This window comes from Orycteropus afer, unplaced genomic scaffold (genome assembly GCF_000298275.1).
Source record: "Orycteropus afer afer isolate SDZICR_OR568_19922 unplaced genomic scaffold, OryAfe1.0 scaffold00421, whole genome shotgun sequence".
Taxonomy (NCBI): Eukaryota; Metazoa; Chordata; class Mammalia; order Tubulidentata; family Orycteropodidae; genus Orycteropus; species Orycteropus afer.
In genome coordinates this window covers 2,290,636-2,311,550 of record NW_006922008.1, presented here as the reverse complement: position 1 = coordinate 2,311,550, position 20,915 = coordinate 2,290,636, and positions in this window count along the sequence as shown.

The following is a 20,915-nucleotide window of genomic DNA, read 5'->3' as shown; positions in this document are numbered from 1 at the left end:
GCTCTTCTGCACTGCATTCTTCCTTGGGTCAGCCTCAAGACACTGATTTTAATTCCTTCTCTGCTTCACTTGAATCCTTTTTTTTTATTTTTCCCTCACTGCCTTTTTTATTATGTCTCCTATCCAGTCTGTAACTTACTCATTCTTACTAATAAGCAGGAGCCCAGAGAGAAATCCCTAAAGCCCTTTCACCTTCTCCCCAGTAGGGTGCTGAGTTTACATTTATAAAACCCATAATTGATGACCACTTGAGGCAGAAAGACAAACACAACTCACTCTTGCAGGTCACTGGAGTTCACTCCACACCTATTAGGCAGTAAGATTAATGGTAGTCTTTTGTGGCACCTCCAGACACTTCCACACTCTTAACTGCTAAGGGAAACTCTGACGGCACTGCCACTGGAACCCTGGCAAGGCAGAGGCTCATGACCCTTGACAACCTGGTCTGTTGGAGACAACTTGAACAGCCCCTACCTACTGCTTACTCACAGATCCCAGAGTCATATAATGCAGTATTTCCCATACTTGTTAAACCATCTGACAGTGTGAACACAGTCACAACTTTTATGTACTGATGGAATGCCAATAGGGGCTCATGTGTTGTAAAGTGCAATTGTCTGTCTTCACTTGGAAAGCATTCTGACTTTTTATTTATTTGATTCAGACACAGTTTGAGGAATAGGAGCCTCCACAGTCAGTTTAAACTTCTTTCTGTCTGAGATCCATAGGGAATGAGTTGGAATCATATAAATATTTACCATGCAATAGAATTTGAATAAAAACTACCATAAAAATATTACCATAAAAATATTTTGAAACTAAAAGACAATATACAGAACAAAGATGGCATTGATGCGGTGGTCAATTGGTATAGAAGGGAAGGATACCTTTCAAAGATAGTTTACCTTAGAATTTTTTAAATAATTCTATAAACACACTTTTATTTTAGTGTGAAAAAGTGGTCACAGGTAAACTAAACTCTAAAAACATAAATTTTGTGATTATCTTACAAGGTTCACAGGGCCAAAATTATACATCAGTGGTTGGTGGTGGGTCATTCACCTGGAGAAAATTAGCATTTGCTTCACCAGTCATCCTGGGGAAGTAGTAAATCCTGAGGCAGGAAATGAAGAAGGATTTTGGAATAGAGGAAGGAGGGACTTCCTGTTCTCTGGGGCTAGTAGGATTGGAGACATGTGGAGAGGGCTAGAGTAGTCCAGATGCTTGCGGGGAACAGTTCCTGATATGTGGAGACAGTGAGGTATAAGTGGTGCTACTAAGTACTCTGTTTTCATGGAAACTCTCAACTGGAGACAGTACCAGCACCAGAAGCACATGAAAGTGGCTAGTTTCTGAAATGGACAATTGCAGAACCTCCAGTTTTGCCCCAGACTTGCCCCAGACAAGCCATAAAAGTAACTATGGGTGACACTCTGGACATGATGAAAGCAGTGTCTTCTTCCCAGGGCCAGATTGAAGTCATCAGCATGAATCCCATTGAAATCAACAGAATCTAGTTTTTTGTCATGAGAAGAAACAACAGAAAACACAGAATAACAGCAAGAAAAATTGGAATGGAGGGGCCAGATTAACTTGCCTTTCCATGTAGGTATTGTTATATCATTTAAAAAAAAAAAAAAAAGCTCAGAAATGAAGAGGAGGAATTTTTGTTGATGTTGAATAATCTCTGGTAAGTAGGATGGAGGGAACTCATTCTATAATATTTTAAAGGAAGCTTAAGGTTAGATTCATATTATCAGCAGGTGAGGCCAATAACCAAGATGTTACATTTAGGTATCCATAACCAGTCAGTAGAATGCAGTGAACTCGGTAAGACGAAAGCAGAAGCCCACTGTGTGCTTTTGCAGAGCTTTTCCTTTCAATCTCTAAATTGGCTCATCATTCCTCCTTGCCTCTGGATGCAATCTCAGACACATCTCATGGTTTCATAACTCAAAGTTATTAAACACATAGTCTTTACCCTGGTATTAAAAAAACATAGTCCAATGAAATACCAAAACTCCAAACATCAGACAATCAAAAACATTTTTCTGCCCCTGCTCAGGCGTACAGTATGTTAAGAAGCTGAGATGGGAAGGGGAGGTGAAACTCCTTTTTCTGTTTCCCCACCTCACTTAATTTTTCCACCACTCACTGGCTGCTGTTTGAGACTCCTGAAGTTTTGAGGGGGCAAGGAGTTCTGATCTGACAAGGACTATTTGAGTTTGATGTTAGAGCTCTTCAACAGGATGGATATCCAAAAGTGACTCTTTATTTCTTAGGTTCTTTAGGGTTCTTCATGTTCTTTCCAAACAGTCTAGGTCATTGGGATCTCTCCCATTGGGTCACAGTTCCCTTAACAACTTTTCCCTCAGCTCCCTGGTTTCCAATGACTCACTCCTCTATTCTGATCACCTCACTAACCTCATACAGATGGTCTTTTAGGTGAAAGTCTCTCAAGACTCCTTGCCTAGGGGTCTTCGTTTGACCCTCCAGAAACATGCAGTCTTCCTTGTACCACAAAAATCTGGAAGTGCAAGCTCTTCCCAGATAGCTCTCTTTGCTCAGGTGTCATTGGGGAACTCTCCAGCACCAACTGTCACCTTCAGACTTTTCAAATATGAGTCAGACACTAGGTCCTGTATCCTTCAACTCCAGGCAGTGCAAGTCAAGTTCTTCAAATGTCCTCTTGAAGCTAAGCAAGATTTGCTTAGCTATGGTTGTGGGAGAAGCACCACAATTCTATGATGGAGAGAATATGGGGACTTGTAGGTAACAGGCAGCTTTTTTTTTAAACTCTTCGCTGTGCAATCTTTGTAAAGTCTTTTACTCTACTCACTTCTCCTAATATTGAAGCTAAAAGGGGTATTGGGTTTGTGCAGGTAGAAATGTCTTTATATCCCTGGAAGAACATCCCTTTAGCATGTGGGAATACTAGGACTATTGAGTATTTTTTGGCTTTTGAGAAAATAGGAAATATTTCATTTAATGTTTTGTTATATAAATGTTAGAAAAATGGATTATTACACTGTGTTGTTGCTATTGTTGTTGTTGTGTGACATCAAGCAGATTCTAATGCATAGGGACCCCATGTGACAGAGTAGAACTACATCATAGGGTTTCTTAGACTATAATCTTTACAGGCAGTGTTTTGTTGTGTTGTATATGGGTAGCTATGAGTCAAAACCAATCCAACAGCACCTAACAACAACAACAACAATCTTTTCGGAAGCAGATCACCAAATCTTCTCTCCTGTAAAGCTGCTTGGAAGTTCAATACTTGTGGTTAGCAGCTGAATGGCTAGTAGCTGAGCACTTAACCAATGCACAACCAGGGCACCTTTGTGTGTATATAAACCACATTACTATTTTGCAGAATTCATTTTGGGAAACCTAGGATAAGAAATTCTGAGTAACTTGCACCAATAGGAATCAGACAAACCTCCTTCTGAGAGCAACACTTACTCACAGAGTCTTAAGCTGAATGATCCAAACACCTACAACATTTTGCTGCAATGAAACCGTGGGCTACAGAGATATCACTGAGCTTGGCATGTTTTTCTAGCAAAATGATTGAATTTGAATCACTCAGTTTTATTTGGCACCAACAAAGCACAATTACACAATAGTCATTCTGGTCTTCTAAAGGATTTCAGAGGATGGGAAAGATGTAAAGCATACCTGTCTTATTTAGAGACACCACCTAGGACCCCAACCTCCCTAGCCTGAGCTTACTCACAAGCTCCATCTTCTGAGATTTCATGAGGCTTTACAGAGATTCTATGGGAATTGGCACTTCCTCTGGGAAGAAAGTCTCTAGGTGGTACAAATGGTTAACACACTCACCTATTAACCAAAAGATTGGAGAGTCAAGTTCACCCAGACATGCCTTGAAAGAAAGGCCTGGTGATTTACTTCTGAAAAGTCAGCCATTGAAAGCCCTTTAGAGCATAGGTCACTCTAAAACTCAAGAGGTCTCCAGGAATGGAATCAACACAACAGGAACTGGTTTCCTGACCAAATAAATTAGAAAGAAGTAGCACAGTGGAAAGGTTCACCTCCATGCCACCAAGCTTCGTTTAGATTTCAACTCCAGTTCACTCAACCAGATACCCTAAGAAGTGTACAAACTGTGCACAGAATTTATTTATTTTAAATAAAGTTAATATTTACCTTATATGATATACTATTCTTTATAAACTTTATTTCTAAAATAGATAATAGTAAAAATTCACTCCTTTTCCACAAAAACATGTATGTTGCTACATTTCCTGAGAATTTTTCAATGGTTGTGATTATACTCTATATGGATTCTAATACTTTATATAGAGATGGCTTTGTATACTGCTTTTTAAATAAGGTTTTTTTCATATTTTACAAATTCTTCACTAATATCACTTGAAATGGTTCAGCCATAGATATCAACCATAAAGACATCGACACATCTTAGAGAACTCAGAGAAAGACCAAAGACAACTGAAAGTGAGCAATAAACTCCAAGGATGATCTTCCTGGAAAAGATTAAAAGAGAAACACATGTATACAGATGGAAGCTTTGAAACTGAGACCTCAGTAGGCACTTTCAGGGTCAAAGTACAAGTCTTGAAGGCACTTAGGAATGAGGCTCAAGAAATCTGGTACTCACAGAGGTCCAGGTCTCTCTCCACTTGAGGAAAGCTGCATCAAAAAGTACCTCATTGGGCCAACTCATGCCAGCTTCTCAAAGCCAAGGACAGAATGTTAGCCAAATATTTTGCTTTAAAGTCAACTAGAAGTCAAGCATCAAAAATAGTAAGAGGCATTTTGCAAGCCCAATTAATCCCCTCTGAGATGATCTGAGGTACACTGAATACCATCAGCTTGCATTTGGCAGGCAGGAATCAAAGGTGGTAGGAAGGAATGAAATACACCATCTATGAGTTTCCTATTGGTGGAGGGTCAGTCTTTGATGGATCGCAGGAGGACAAGCAGATAGGCACACCACTCACTCAACTGTCTGAGAGAGATTAGAATTGAAGTTCAAGGGCAGCCTTTAGGAATAGCTCTTACTTGATTAGCATTCCCAGTCTTTTCACATACCCTACATGAAATCATATAGCAGAATGAGAATTCCAGAACACTTAATTGTGCACATGAGGAAACTGTACATAGACCAAGAGATTGTTGTTTGAACAGAACAAGGGTATACTTCATGGCTTAAAACCAGGAAGGGTGTGCATCATGGTTGTAACCTTTCACCATAATTATGCAATCTGGATGCTGAGCAAATATTCTGAGAAGCTGGACTATATGAAGAAGAATGTGGCATCAAGATTGGAGGGAGACTCATTAATAACCTGTGATATGCAAATGACACAAGCTTGCTTGATGAACGTGAAAAGGACTTGAAGCACTTACTGATGATCAAAGACCTCAGTCTTCAGTATGGATTACACCTCAACAAAAAGAAAATGAAAATCCTCACAACTAGACCAATAAGCAACATCATGATACATGGAAAAAAGATTGAAGTTATCAGAGATTTCATTTTACTCAGGGCCACAATGAACACCCATAGAAGCAGCAGTCAAGAAATGAAATGTCATATTACCATATTACACTGGGAAAATCTGCTGCAGAAGACCTCTTTAAAGTTTTAAAAAGCTGAAAATGTCACTTTGAAGACTAAAGTGTGCCTAACCCAAGCCATGATATTTTCAATAGCCTCACATGCATGTGAGAGATGAACAATGAATAAGGAAGACTGAAGAAGAGTTAATGCCTTTGAATTGTGGTGTTGGTGAAGAATACTGAAAATACCATGGACTCCAAGAAGAACAAATACATTTGTCTTGGAGGAAGTGCATCCAGAATGCTCCTTAGAAGTGAGAAAGGCCAGACTTCATCTCACCTACTTTTGTCATGTTGTCAAAAGGGACCATTCCCTGGAAAAGGATATCATACTTGGTAATGTGGAGGGTCAGCGAAAAAGGGGAAGATCCTCAACAAGATGAATTGACACAGTGGCTGTGAAAATGGGCTCAAAGATTGTGAGGATGGTGCAGGACCAGGCAGTGTTTCATTCTATTGAACATAGAGTTGCTATGAGTTGGAGCCACCTTGAGGGCACCTAACAACAACACATGAAATCACCTCACCAGGAAAGTCATCACCACCCAGCTCTTTCTCTTCTTTCTATCAAACTAAGTTATATGTATGTTGTTGTTGTTATATGCCATCGAGTCGGCCCCGACTCATAGCGACCCCTCCTTGGGTTTCCGAGGCAGTATCACTACAGAAGTAGGATTGCCCAACCTTCCTTCCGAGGAGTGGCTGGTGGGTTTGAACCGCCAGCCTTCTGGTTAGCAGTCAAGTGCCTTAGGCACTATGCTACCAGAGCTCCTTATATATATAAGTTATATGTGTGTGTGTGTGTATATATATATATATATATATATATATATATATATATATATATACACAACTCTCTGCCATAGAGTCAGATCCAACTCATAGTGACCCCTCCTTGGGTTTCCAAGGCAGTATAACTATGGAAGTAGATTGCCCAATCTTCTAAGGAGTGGCAGGTGGGTTTGAACCACCAGCCCTCTGGTTAGCAGTCAAATGCCTTAGGTACTATGCTACCAGAGCTCCCAAGTTGTATAGAGTGCCAGGTTTTTTCAGTTCCTTATCTGAGGAAAATTCAGATGTCTAGGTCATTGATTGAATACTGGCCAGTCACATAAATTCTTCTGGAATCTAGCAATAACATGTTATACTTGAAAGTTCTTTGGATTTTGTCTTTATTGCAAGGAATAGTCAGGTTAGAGTTCACACCACAAGCCATATATTGAATTCAACAAGTGTTTATAGAACATGCTTTTTGAAACACAAAACGTATTTTAGAATAAACTATAGTACTGGCATTCTGGTGGGGCAGGACCTGAGGCATTTGACTGCTAACCAGAAGGTTGGCAGTTCAAACCCACCAGCCACTTCGTGAAGGAAGACCAGGCATTCTACTTCTGTAAAGATTTACAGCCTTAGAAACCCAATGGGGGTTGCTATGAGTCAGAATCGATTTGATGGCAGTGGGTTTTTGTACATAATTCATGAACACAATTTAATTCGTGAATATGAGCATATGACTAGAACTTAAAATTGTATGTATTTCCTGAATGGAAAAGAAAACCGAACTTGTTCATAAAAACTCCAAATGAGTCACTGTTACTGAATTGATGGAGATCTCAACATGAAAAAAAATGGTTCACCTGAAAGAGTTAGAGTTTGATGAAGAGAATATTTATAAACATATGAGTAGGACTGCAGGAAACCAACAAAGGACACTGAAGCACACTGGGACCAGCAATAGCGGAAATCTTTGACCTCCTCCAAGCCAAAAGGATAAGAACTTTACCAGAACTGACAAGAGCTGGAACTCCAGGATATGGCCATCAAGTGAACTATAGTTTCCATGAGTAGATTTGCCCTTTTGTGGCCATTGCCAAAGTATGACCAAAAGGGATGCATGTGAATTAAAACACAAGCTCCCTCTCCTTTCAGCCTCCAATTTTCTGCCAAAGACTTTCATTAGTTGAACCCAATAGAACTCCATGGGTGAGGGAAGCAAGTTGCTACAGCCCTTAGAAATCGGTCTCTTTGGTGTATAGCATAATGATGGAAAGGTGTGGCGAGTAGATGCTGAAGGGCAAATGAAGAACATTCACCATAATCCACCCCATTTTGTCTCTTTGCACTCACTCCTTTTTGTTTTTTCATTGCTGTGAAAATATACACACCAAAACATTCGCCAATACAATTTCCATGTTTACAATTCAATGACATTGATGACCATTATCTCTATCCTGGTCCCAAATGTTCCACGATTAACTTAAACTCAATCTCTCCCAAACAAAAACTTCCCTTTTCCCTCTTCCTTTCATCCCTGTTAAGCATTAATCTTTGGTTTCTGTATATTTGCTTGTTTCACTTAAGTGAGATCACACAATATTTGTCCTTTTGTGGCTGAATTATTTAGCTCAGCATAGTGTCTTCAAGGTTCATTCTTGTTGTGGCCTGCATCAGGACTTCCTTGCTGCTTCAGTAATGACCTCATTCACATAACAAAAGAAACCCTAGATTTCCAGACAGGTTTATATTTACTGGTACAAGAGTTAAAACATCAACATAATTTTGGGGGGAACATGATTCAATCCATAACAAGAGTGAACATATATTGCTTTTTCAGGCACATAAAGGCAAATGGCAAAAGGCTTCTCATCACCTTTATGAATTGGCATTGAAAAAAAGAAATGGTAAAGGTTTTATTATATCAACAGCTACATACTACGTGCCAGAGACTATGTTAATTTGCCCTAGTAAAGATCGTTCATCTTTTACCATAGCTGTGATTGGCATCACAAGCTGATTATATTTGTGATAACCTACAGTTGCTCTCCAAAGCTATTTGGATTTTCTACCGGACAAAGAGTCAAGTTAAATAGGGAATCATCACCCTTAGACCTTTCAAGTCTTTTATGGTGCCATCAATCTCCACAATTCCCCCTGGCCTACAGTATTGATTTTTGCTTGGAAGATGTGGTAGGCAATGCTTTTCTATTAAAATAGCCTTCACTAAATGGACCAGTGAGTCATAGAGGAATTCTGCCAATTACTAAGTATATCTATTGCAATTTTATTCATTTTTTGTTGCTGAGTAACGAACTACCATAAATTTAGTGGCTGAAAACAACATCCATTTATTATCTCACAGTACTGTAGGTCATAAGTCTAGATAAGCTCAACTGGGTTCTCTGTTTGGGGTCTCATAATGTCAAAGTCAAGGTGTTGACTTGAGTTCTTCAGTGAAGGCTCTGGTGAAGGAACCAATTCCAAGCCCATTCAGGCTGTGAGAAGAATTCTGTTTCTTTCCATTGTAAGACAGAGGTCTCCATTTCCTTCTGGCTGTCAGTCAGGGGTGCTCTCAGTTTCTAAAGTCCCCCACCCCCAGGAATCATTGGCTTGTGACCTCCTTCATTTTCAAAGGCAGCAATGGCACTTTATACCATTCTCATACTCCAATATCTGACTTCCTATTCTGCCACTAACTGGGTACACACACACACTTCCATTTTTAAAGAACAAATGTGATTACATCAGACCAAGAAGGCTGGCAGTTCAAACCTACCAGCCACTCCTTGGAAGGAAGATGGGGCAATCTACTTCTGTAGTGATACTGCCTTGGAAACCCAAGGAGGGGTTGCTATGAGTCGGGTCCGACTCAATGGCACATAACAACAACAACATCCAGTTAATATCCTTCTTGTCATATAAAGTAACATAATCACAGGAGTGATATTTCATAATATTCATAGAATCAATCCACACTAAAAGAGGAGAGTGTTATACAATGGTGAGGATCACTGCAGGTCATTCTTAAAATTCTACCTACTACCTCAATACACATTTGCATTCTGGGGAAATAATCACAATATGGAGCCTCCCAGTGCCCTGAGGGATGGACTCATGCCTAAACTTAATTTGTCACTTGAATTCCATAAGCCTCCACTCTGAATGGCAGGTTCACATAGTGTTTTGTGTCTCCAGAAATTTGGGATCAGTTCAGAACCACTACTTAATAACTTTTAGAAAGTTCTGATATTTCTTGTTCACTAGTTCACAGTTACAAAAGCCCTGGTGGCATAGTGTTTAAAGAGCTTGGCTTCTAACTGAAGGGTCAGCAGTTCCAATCCATCAGCTACTCCACAGAAAGAAGATGTGGCAATCTGCTTCCATAGAGATTACAGTCTTGGAAACCCTATGGAACAGTTTTACTCAGCCCTACAAGGTCGCTATGGGAGCTCTAGTGGCATTGTGCCTAAGGCATATGACGGCTATCCAGAAGGTTGGCGGTTCAAACCCACCATCCACTCCTCATAAGGAAGGTTGGGCGATCCACTTCCATGGTGATACTGCCTCAGAAACCCAAGGAGGGGTCGCTACAACTCAGATTCAACTCAACAGCAGTGAGTTTGGTTTTGACAGGGTCACTATGAGTCAGAATCGACTCAATGGGAAGGTTTTTTGTTTTGTCTTGTGGTTTTGGTTTACAGTGGGAGTAGTGGTTCAGTGGTAGAGTCCTTGACTTCCATGCAGGAGACCCGGGTTCAATTTCTAGCCAATGCACCTCATGCACAGCCACCAGGCATCTGTCAGTGGAGGCTTGTGTGTTTCTATGATGCCATACAGGCTTCAGCGGAGCTTCCAGACTAAGACTAGGAAAAAAGCCTGGAAGTCTACTTTGAAAAATCAGCAAGTGAAAACAATGGTTTTATCTGCAATCAGTCATGGGGATCTTGGAGAGGGCTAGGATCAGGCCACATTCCTTCAGTTGTGCATGGGGTCATCAAGAGTTGGAGACCAACTTGAAGGTAACTAACAGTAATAAGTCTATTTTGGAAGAAGTACACCCAGAATACTCCTTAGAAGTGAGGATGGTAATACTTCTCTCTTGTACTTTGGTCATGTTATCAGGAGGGACCAATGCCTGGAGAAGGACATTATGCTTGGTAAACTGGAGAGTCAGCAAAAAAGAAGGCTTTCAACAAGGTAGATTGACACAAGTGACTCCAATGATGAGCTGAAACATAGCAACAATTGTGAGGATGGTGCAGGGCCAGACAGTGTTTTGTTTGTTGTAATAGGGTTCCTAAGTGTGGGAACTGACTTGATGGCACCTAACAACAAAAGCAACAGCCAAAAGTTCACAACCACCCTGGAAAATGGTGACAGGTCCTTCAAGGAAAACTTGGGGGATGATTCATAGTGTAAGCTTCTCAAGGTCTTTCTTCAAAGGGACCTGGCCTCTCTGTTGTTGATGGGCTCTGGATGGATGAATTAACATAGGTCCCATAACTAGAAATAAGGCCACAAATCCCCACCATGGCAACTTGAGTCAGTTTTCTTCCCATAAAAGCTAAAAATGTTCCACTTATATGGCTAGTATCATCTCAGTAGGCTGCACATGTATTGAATTACTAGAAATTCTTTGATCAATTAGCCAGCACCATGGTTTCTTGTGGATCAAAACACTGATTGCTACTCTATCCCTGGGACTTAATTAGGAATTGCACCCACTTATCTCTGACAATTAAGCTATGCCACAGACCTTTACCACCCCTCAAAACCAAAACTCACTACCATTGAGTCGAATATGACTCATAGTGACCCCCATTGGGTTCTGAAAGCTGTAAATCTTTACAGAAGTAGATCACCTCCTCTTCCTTCTGTGGAGCAGCTGGTAGGTTTGAACTGCTGGCCTTCTGGTTAGCAGCCCAATGCCTTATCCTGGATACTTATTATTCCCACTGAAATCTGCGAGCCCAGTTTCCCTGTCCTACTTCCCACCATCATCACTGGCCTACACAGGACAGCCATCACAGAGCTTTTCAAGGGTGCTGATGCTCCCCTAACAAATGCATTTTTAATATTTTGGTGAAGGGAAACTTTCCTGGCCCTCCAAGGTGTTTAGTTTTGGGAGTGGATGGCAAGTTTTACATAAAATGTCCATGTTACCCTTGCAACCTTCTGAGCCTTCAGACTCCTTCCTATATGCCAAGGAAGTTCTTGTATTTAAATCTCTTTTACCATAGGGGTCTTTGAAGCCAGGCTTCAATTACCCAATCTAGCAGACTGTTAATGTCATTCCCAGCTTCTTATCTCTTAATCTCAACACATTAAATCTCCAATCCTAGGTTAATATCCCTCACTGATAAATGTGTTGTGATTTAATCTTGTATTTTGATCTCCTTGGTCTATTACACTTCGAATCCATTCCCATACTTCTCTCCAGACTTCTGATGATAAAAATTGACAAGACCCTGCAAATCTAGCAGTTTATAGACATGGTAATGAGGGCTGCAAGTTCCTTGCTATTCCTCCCATAAATAAGTGAAGTCCCATCAAATATTATCTGACCTTGCAATCTGTTTTAAACAATAGAATTCGGTGGAAATTATATTGAATAATTTTCAAGGTTGAGCCGTAACAGATATTCCACTCCTGCTTTTACTTCAGTCTACTCCTTCTTGGAGGCTACCAGCCAGGTAAAAAGTGTCACTACTACTAAAGAGAACTCGAATAGAGACCTGAATCCATCTTGGATGTTTCAGCTATGACTAAGAAATATGTTTCCATAAAGATTATAGCAAAGAAAATCATTTAAAGCAGTTCTACTGTGCGACACATTGAGACATCATGAGTCGGAACTGACCTAATGGCAATGGGTTTGGTTTTGTGTTTTTGTTGTGGTTATTGTTACCAAGCAACAAAGAACTAAAACAATAAGCTAGCTCTTTCTGGAGCAGAACTCATACTTTTCTGTCTTATACAGTACTCTGACCACCACTGTGGCCTACAGCAATGAGAGATGGTGGAAGCAGACGTTGAGGAAAACCAAGCAGCTGCTCAGGGTGAAATTACTGCAAGCACTTTACGCAGAGGAAGTCTGTCCTGCACACAGGAGGAGCAAGGAACATCCAGAGAGGGTTCTCAGCCATAGCTATGCCAGTCCAAATCCTCATCTCACATTTCAAAGTCTCACCCTTTACCCATCAGAGCTCTGGTCTTATCATAAGGGACACAGCAGTTCTTAGCTCTGTAATTTCACAACCAGGCCCTAGGCATGGTCACCAGCAGCTCCTACTGGACACAAAGAACTCATTTTAGATGACCGTAGGGGTTTTATGATTTTACCCTGTGCCCTGATTTGGATATTTCAGTCGTGCGATTTGTCCTTTTCTTTGTGTGTGCTCTCTAGTGCCACCAAATGCAATCTGCCCACATCACACTCTGAAATAACTTGTTGCCATAGTGACTAAGTATCACAGTCCTTTGATCTCCCAAAGGCTTAGCCTCCACCAGCAAGTACTCTTTCCCTGCTACCACCAGCAATAATATAAGTAATTGATGCCAACACATGCGGCGGATTACAGGTGTCTCATTTCCCCCAGCAAGGCGGTTATCAGAACACTCATCAGATATGTGAGCAACCCAATCCTAGAATCCTGTTTTGACTAGTTCTGGGGCAGTCACAGTATCAGTCAGGGCCTTGAATAAGAGTTTCAAGAATGAAGTATTTACAAATGCATGGGTATAGATAAGGAGCATCAACAAACGAAGATATGGCAAGAAACTCTAAATATTCCTAGGCCTAGAAGGGATAAGGGACGGAATAGTTAGCAGAACTGGCAAGAGCTGAAACTGTACAGGAAATCTGACCTATCAAAAAGTGACTTTCAGGAAAGAAACATAAACTCAAAACAACTCACTGCTGTCGAGTCGAATCTGACTCATAGAGACTCCTCCTTGGATTTCCGAGGCAGTATCACTATGGAAGTAGATTGCCCAATCTTCCTTCTGAGGAATGGCTGGTGGGTTTGAATCACCAGCCTTCTGGTTAGTAGTCAAATGCCTTAGGCACTACACCACCAGAGCTCCTGGAAAGAAGCATGTTGTTGTTTTTGTTGTTGTTATGTGCCGTCAAGTCAGCCCCAACTCATATCAACCCCTCCTTGGGTTTGCGAGGCGGTATCACTACGGAAGTAGGTTGCCCAACCTTCATAGACACTGCTAAATGGAGACCTGGTAGGGAAGGACCCAGGGAAATTAATACCCCAGCCTCACTCTACTCCAACCCACTCATCTCCTGCCAGTGATTCTCATTGGCCAAAATCATCAAGAAGCCAGAGGCAAGGGAGTCAGGTGGATGCTGTTAAGAAAAGTTAGCTTTCTGAGCTCAAAGCACATAAAGAATGGTAAGAAATAGATCTTAGTCTCACTGCTGCCGAGTAGGATCTGACTCATAGCAACCTTTACTTGGGTTTCCGAGGCGGTATCTCTATGGAAGTAGATTGCCCACTCTTCCTTCTGAGGAGTGGCTATTCTGGTGGGTTTGAATCGCCAGCCTTCTGGTTAGCAGTCAGATGCCTTAGGCACTATATCACCAGAGTTCCTAAATGCCGTGGCACCCAGACAAAATTCCAGTGCCATGATTCACACTCAAATCTTCTTGTTTTCTACCAGAATGGTCTCCACACAAAACCTGAACTATCTATCTCTTTAAGCTGACTAGGTTCCTCACTAGGCCCCAAGTTCCTGCCCTCTCCACAGGTTCTAAATCTCTGCAGAATGCAGCTGTAACAGTATACATGTAGTGTGGATGACTGAACACTTGGCCAAACCCTTAACTCTGCTTTTGTTGTTCTTATTATATTTTTCATCTTTTCTTTCTTATTTATTTATCCTTTCTTTATTTCCATTCCCAGTTCACTTTGCCCACTCTCCTAACAGCCGCTCTCTTGTGTTTCTACATTTTGAAATTTACATATATCCTTCTGAATATGTAATTTTGTTTTTGAACATAAGTGTCCTTATCTTACAGGAATGATATTGCACTATAGAGCTCATTCTGTTTTCTATATTTAAATAATAATAATATTGTGCTGTTTTAGGTGAAAGTTTAGCAGCAAATTAGGTTCTCCTTCAACAATTTTTATACAAATCATTCCATACCATTGGTTACAATTTTTACAATGTGTCAGCATTCTCATTATTTCCTTTCTGTTTGTGCTGTTTCTATTAATCTAGCTTCCCTCTCCCTCTTTTCCTTCTCATCTTTGCTCCTGGTTAAATGTGGACCATTTGGCTTCACATGGTTAATCGTTTTAGGGAGCACATTATTCATGAGTGACACTGTTTATTTTATAATCCAATTTATTATTTAACTGAAAAATTACCTGGAGAAATAGCTTCAATTCCAAGATCAGAGAATATCTTACGGTGATAGTCTCAGGGGTTCCTCTAGTCTATACCAGTCTGGTAGGTCTGGTCTTTTTCAGGAATTTGAGTTTTTTTCTACATTTTTCTCCTATTCAATCCAAGATCTTCTATAGTGCCCCTGGTCAGAATGGCCAGTAGTTCTCCTGGTCTCAGGTTAGAAGAGGTTGTGGTTTGTGAGGGATACTATCCATTAGACTGGTTTATTCTTTGAGTCTTTGAATTCCTTCATTCTCTTTTTCTCCATATGAGTAGAGATCAATAGTAGTATCATAGATGTCTATACATCTATGCACTTCCTCATGAAGATCAAAGACTTCAGTATGGATTACATATACCTCAACATAAAGAAACCAAAGGTCCTCACAACTGGACCAAATAGCAACATCATGGTCAATGGAGAAAAAAATTGAAGATGTCAGTGATTTCATTTCACTAGCATCTGCAATCAACACCCATTGAAGCAGCAGTTAAGAAATCAGATATTGTATTGCAGCGGGCAAATCTGTCACAAAGACTTCTTGAAAGTGTTAAGAAGTGAAGATGTCACTTTGAAGACTAAGGTGTGCCTAACACAAGCCATGGTATTTTCAATCAATTCATATGCAGGTAAAAGTTGAATAATGAATAAGAAAGACCAAAGAAGAGTTGATGGCTTTGAATTATGGTGTTGGCAAAGTATACTGAAAATACCATGGACTGCAAGAAGAATGAACAAATCTGTGCTGAAAGAAGTGTAGCCAGAATGTTCTTTGGAAATGAGAACAGCCAGACTTTGTCTCACCTACTTTGTCATGTTGTCAGAAGGGACCATTCCCTAGAGAAGGGTGTCATGCTGGGTAAAGTAGACAGTCAGTGAAAAAGGAGAAGACCCTCAACAAATGGGTTGACACAATGGCTGCAATGATGGGCTCAAATAAAGCAAGGATTGTGACAATAGCACACAACTGAGCAGTGTTTTGTTCTATTGTACATAGGGTTGCTATGAGTAGGAGCCAACTCACTGACACCTAACAACAACAACAACAAATTATATCCAGTTGCAAGCTTTTAAGACTCCTGACATTACTCACCAAACTAATGTTCAAAAAAAGTAGGACACTATCTTTGTGAGCTATGTTATACCAATTGACTAAGCTGTCCTCGAAGACAAGGCTTTTAACCCAATAAACCAATCCCATGAATTGTCTAGGAAGACTCCATAACTGTGCCCCTATATGCTGTGTGATATATGTGGATAAATATATAGCATACATAAATGTATACATACATATGTCTACAAATACACCTATATACATACATGTGTTTACTCATATATGCCTTATAATATACACATCCATATCTACCTATGTAACCACACACATGCATCTTGGTTGTTTTTACTATTGTTGCAAAATTGTATATGTTATAGTATTTATCAAAATTGCCCCCTTTTCTCATGTACTTCTTAGTGGCTTTATTTACCTTAGTCAAGTTGTGATGATTTCACTCATATTTGGGATTGCTGTTCCTATCACCAAAAGTAACAAGTGTCTACTCTCTAGAAAGTAATTCCCTTGCCTTCCCTCTTATCCTTGGTAACCATCAAGAATTTTGGTTTCTGTGTGTATAACAGGGACTTAATGTACTTGAATGGAAATTCAAAAACAGTTGCAACAGTACACTGACAAGGAACTATCAGAAATTCAAGCCAGATTCTGAAGAGAATATGGAATGAGGAATATCATTGCTGATCATTGTTAGATGGATATTGGCTGAATGTAGAGAATATCAGAAAGATGTTTACCTGTGTTTTATTAACTATACAAAAGCATCCTACTGTGTGAGTCATAAGAAATTATAGATAACATTATGCAGAATTGGAACTCCAGAAATCTTAATTGTGCTCCTGTGGAACCTATGCATAGAACAAGAGGCAATTGTTAGAACAGGGGACACTGCATGGCTTTAAGTCATACAAGGTGAATGTGAGGGCTTTATCCTTTCACTATACTAATTCATTCTGTATCCTGAGTAAATAATCTGTCAAGCTGGACTATATGAGGAAGAACATAGCATCAAGATTAGAGGAAGACTCATTAATAATCTATGATATGCAGATCACACAACTTCACTTGTAGAAAGGAAAGAGGACTTGAAGTGCTTACTGACAAAGATCAAAGACTTCAGCCTTCAGTATGGATTACACCTCAACAAAGAAAACAAAGATTCTCCCAGCTGCACCAATATGCAACATCATAATAAACAGAGAAAAGCTGAAGTTGTCAAGGTGTCATTTTACTTGAATCCACAATCAATGGCCGTGGCAGCAGCAGTCAAGACATCAAACAATGTATTGCATCGAGCAAATCTGCAAAAGACCTCTTTAAAGTGTTAAAAGCAAAGATGTCACCTTGAGGACTAAAGTGCACCTGACCCAAGCTGTGGTATTTTTAATTGCCTCATATGCATGCAAGAGCTCTGGTAACATAGTGCCTAAAGCATTTGACTGCTAACCAAAGGCTGGTGGTTCTGAACCCACCAGCCACTCCTTGGAAGGAAGGTTGGGCAATCTACTTCCATAGTGATACCAACTGAGGAATCCAAGGAGGGGTTGCTATGAGTCAGGTTCAACTTGACGGCAAAAGCTCTAGACAATGAATAAATATGACCAAAGCAGAATTGATGCTTTTAATTATGGTTTTGGCTAAGAATATTGAATATACTATGGACTACTAGAAGAACAAACAAATCTGTCTTGGAAGAAGTATAGCTAGGATGCTCCTTATAAGTAGGGATGGCAAGATTTCATCTTACATACTTTGGACATATTATCAGGAGGAATCAGTCTGTGGAGAAGGATGTCAAGTTTGGTGAAATAGACAGTCAAGGGGAAAAAGGAAAACCCTGTATAAAATGGATAGCTGGCACAGTGGCTGCAATAGTGGACCCAAACATGGCAATGACTGTGAGGATGGCACAGGACCAGGAAGGGTTTTGTTCTTTGGAACTGACTCAAAGGCACCTAACAACTAACAAAAACAGTAACTAAGATTGTGAGCATCTTCCAGTGTATTTGTTGCTCATCTCACTGTTTTCCTTGATGAAGTCTGTTCCTGTCCTTTGCAGATTTTTTATTGAATTGTCTTTTTGTTGTTGAGTTATTGAAGTTTATATTTTTCTTAGTCTAGAGGTTCATTTTATTCTCTTAGTAAATAAAGTATCTTTGATAAGCTTAAGCATTCCTTTTTTAGGAGGTCCCAGTTATTAAATTTATCTTCTGTTACTCAGGCATTTTTAGTTTTGTTTGATATGTTATTTGTGATGAAAATTCTTACCCTAGCCATGTCCTCTTCTGGGTACTTTATAGTTTTAGCTTTAGCATTTAAGTCTATGATCCATTTTGAGTTAATTTTTGTGCATGGTGTGATCTTGATTCATTTTCCTGCATATTTATATCCAGTTTTACCAGGACCATTTGTTAGAAACTATTTCTTCCCCACTGAATGGACTTTGACCTTTTCTGGAAGATCAGCTACCCATAGATGGATGGATTCACTTCTGAATTCTCACTTACATTCCATTGGTCAATGTGTCTGTCTTTGTATCAGTATTTTGATGACCATGACTGTATAGTAATTTTTTTCTTTTCTTTTCTTTTCTTGTGATTAGGGTGAAAGTTTGCAGAACAAATTGGTTTTCCACTCAACAATTCATACACATTCTGTTTGTGACATTTATTACAATCTCCACACTGTAATAGCATTCTTCCCATCTCCTCCTGCCTTCCTAGCTCTGTCCCTGGACAAATACTGACCTCTTAATCTCACATACTTGATTGTTCTAATGAGTCCGTACCGTCCCGATACTGCTGTTCACCTTATAAGCATGTCTATACTTTAGATTCCAGTTGAGTCATAGGGGTTAATTTCAGTTCCTAGTTTGAAGGGTATGTAAGGGTCAGAATCTCAGCGTTCCATCAGTCTTCATAAGACCAGTAAGCCTGGTCTTCTCTTTATGATTTTTAGTTTTGTAACACATTTTCCCCCACTCTATGTTATTGTGATCCCTTTCAGAGCAATCAGCAGTGGTAGCCGGGCACCATCTAGTTCTTCTGGTCTCAGGGTCATGGAGGCTGGGGTTCATGTGCTCCATTAGTCCTGTGGACTAACTGTTTCCTGCATCTTGATTTTCTTCACTCTTCTTTGCTCCAGACAGGGACAGACCAATAGTTGCACCTTAGATGGCCACTCACAAGCTTTTATGACCCCAGTTGCTGTTCACCAAAATAAGATGTACAACATTGTCTTTGGGGACTATGTTATGCCAATTGACCTCAGTGTCCCTTGAGACTATGGTCCTGAGCCTCCATACCCTGTGACTCATTTCCGCAAGATGTTTGATTACGACTAAGACGTTTTCATAACTGTTCCCTGCATGCTCTGCTATATCCATGGATATATTTGCAGGACATATAAATACACGCAAAGACATAGCCTCTGTCAAACCTGGATATGTTCATGAGCATAGTCTTATTCACCTGTTCAAATTGACTATCTATCTATGCATCCACTCATAAATTATTGTTATTACTGTTATTCCAGGATTGTATATGTAATAATTTTTACCTTTGTTGCCTTTAACCCTGTCCTCCTCCTTTTGCCTTGACCATTTTGTGCTGACTTTCTCCTCATTGCATATTGCCTTTCCCTTGACTCAAGTTAATGCGTATCTACACTGCAGTTGGGGATATTCCTTCCTACTCCTCCCACCCCTGGTAACCTTCAAAGAACAGTTCTTTTTATGTGTAAGTCTTCTATTAACTTTTTACTATCAGTCTTGTCTTCTTGTTACTGACGAATTTTACTCAGCATAATGTCCTCTAGATTCATCTGTTATGAAGTGTTTCGCAGATTCATCAATATTCTTTAACATTGCGTAGTATTCCATTGTATGTATCTACCATGGTTTTATATCCATTCATCCATTGATAGGCACTAGGTTGTTGCCATCTCTTTGCTATTGTGAACGATGCTGTGATGAACGTGGGTGTGCATATATCTGTTTGTGTCATGGCTCTTATTTCTCTAGTTTATATGCCTAATAGTGGGATTCCTAGATCATATGGTATTTCTATTTCCAACTTCTTCAGGGAGTGCCATACTACTTTCCACAGTGGTTATACCATTTTACAATCCTACCAGCAGTGTATGAGTATTCCAATCTCTCCATACCCTCACCACCAATAGTTGTTTTTTGTTTCTTTGAATTCTGCTGTTAACGCTGGGGTGAGAAGACATTTCATTGTTGTTTTGATTTGTATCTCTCCAATGGCTACTAAGGGAGTGTTGATGGCATAGTGCCTAAGGCACTTGACTGCTGACTAGAAGGCTGGTGGTTCAAACCCACCGGCTACTCCTCAGAAGGATGGTTGGGCAATCTACTTCCATAGTGATACCACCTTGGAAACCCAAGGAGGGGTCGCTATGAGCTGGATCCGACTCAATGGCAGTGTGTTGTTTTGTAACGGCTACTAATCACTAGAATTTCTTCATGGTTTGTTAGCCACATGAATGTCTTCTTTGATGAACTATCTGTTCATGTCTGCTCATTTTTAAAATTGGATTGCTTGTGTTTTTATTGTTGATAAGTTGAAATTCTCTATAAAGTTTGGAGATAAGTCCCTTGTCCAATATATCCTTGCCAAAAGTTTTTGCCACTCTATGGGCTCTCTTTCTAATATTTTGACAAAGATTTTTGATGCATATAAATGTTTAATTTTTAGGAGGTCCCAGTCATCTAATTTGTCCTCTGTTATTTGTGCCTCTTTAGATATGTTTGATGCTCTATGTATTAGGACCTCTGTGTTTGACTCTGTTTATTCTTTGATGATCTTTACGGTTTCGGATTTTATGTTTAGGTCTTTGATGTACCTTAAGTTAGTTTGTATTTGGTGTGAGATATGAATCTTGTTTCAGTTTTCTGCAAGTGGATGTCCAGTTTTGCCAACACTGTTTGTTAAAAAGACTATCTCTTCCCGATTTAATGGGTTTCAGGGCTTAGTCAAAGATCAGTTGACCATGTTGTTGTTAGGGGCTTTCGAGTCGTTTCCGACCCATAGC